We start from the raw sequence: 1,505 nt of genomic DNA, 5'->3' as shown, positions 1-1,505 counted from the left end.
CACCGTGTCCTCCTTGTTGTGGGGTTGGCAGTGGGGGTGGGTGTTGGGGTAGAGGGCAAAGAGATGCCAGGGATGCTATGGGGTCTCAGCATCCTACCCAGCCATGGGTGGAGGAGGCGGTTTTTGAGCCTGTAAGGAAAAGAACAGATTTACTAAACATGAAGATGGATAAACCAGAAGCAAAACAACAAGGAGGAGGAGGGGGCAAAGTTTTTTCTGCTGCAGCTGGAGAGTGATCATGGCTGGGGGAGGAGAAAAAAAAAAAAAAAAGAAAGAAAGAATAGAAATAGCAAGATCAAAACACAGTCATGTTGATGTGTCTTCATCCAAGAGCGATTTCTTCATCCTCACCAGGGACACAATGAGCCAGCCACGCGCCGTCACCCCGCCAGCAGCATCTCCTCCACAGGGCACGAGGCCGCGGGGTCAGGATGTGCCCATAAGTTATCTGGAGGAGGAATCGGCCCCGTTAGCTACCGATAGCTCATGTGCAAGAAGGCGGCCTCATTACTTACAGCTCTGAGACGGCTCAGGTCAGATGCTGGTTAATAACAGAGAGCCCAGACAGATTCATCAGGGTGAGTGAACGCACTGCTAGCCGGGGGTCAGCAGCGTGGGGCAGCTCCTCCGTCAGCACAGCCCTCCCAGGCTGATGGAGCCAGCACTGGGGCAAGGCAGGAGCATTCCCAGCTCGTCTGTGGGGCCAGACTCACAGCCTGCCCTCATACAGACATCCTGGCTCTCCTGGTGGGCCCTGGCACTGCAAACCTACAGCTAAAACACCCAGTTCCCCTGCAGCACCCCCTCCATCAGCCCTGCAGTGGGAACCCACTGCCCCAGGTCACCCAGTGCCCTGAAGCCCAGGGGCTCAGCATCGGCACGGCACTGAGCACTGCCCACACCAGACATCGTTTTCCACCATCAGAGGGCATTGTCGGATTAATTTTTATCCCAGCTGATGGTCAGGCTGGCTTATCGAGGCGGCTGGGTGAGCGATGCCACCGGGGTGGAGGCTGAGGTCCAGCCGTTTGGGCGGTGGGCCAGGCAGCCCCATCTGGCTGTGGACACTGGCAGGGATGTTCTGTGCCCCCCGCAGTGCCCCCATCATCTCCGTGCATGGCTTTGGCTAGGGAAGGATGGGGCTGGGAGCAGGCTGGGTGAGCAGAGGGTTTGCAGCCCTGCTGAACAGAAGCAGCATCGCCAAGCCTGTGCGGTGCTGCACCCTGTGCCCTTTTCTGGCTGTTAGTACAGTCCTGCAGGGCAAGGAGTGCTTGCAAGCCCCCAGGGGACCGCGGAGGGCAACAGCATCCACTTTTAGTGAGCTCTCCCGGGAAAGGTCCGGAGGGCATGGAGCGGAAAAATCTGCTAGATGTTGTTGGCTTTTTTTTTTTTTTTTTTTTTTTTCTGAAAGCAATCATCCAAATGCCTTTTAATTTATGAGCATCCCAGTTGTTAGGTTTCTGGGCGGGCACCTTAGCAAGGATCGGGCAGAGGCATCATTTCCA

This window comes from Aythya ferina (genome assembly GCF_964211825.1).
Source record: "Aythya ferina genome assembly, chromosome: 25".
Lineage (NCBI taxonomy): Eukaryota > Metazoa > Chordata > Aves > Anseriformes > Anatidae > Aythya > Aythya ferina.
The sequence above is the reverse complement of the archived record's forward strand: the minus strand, read 5'-3'. Positions refer to the sequence as shown.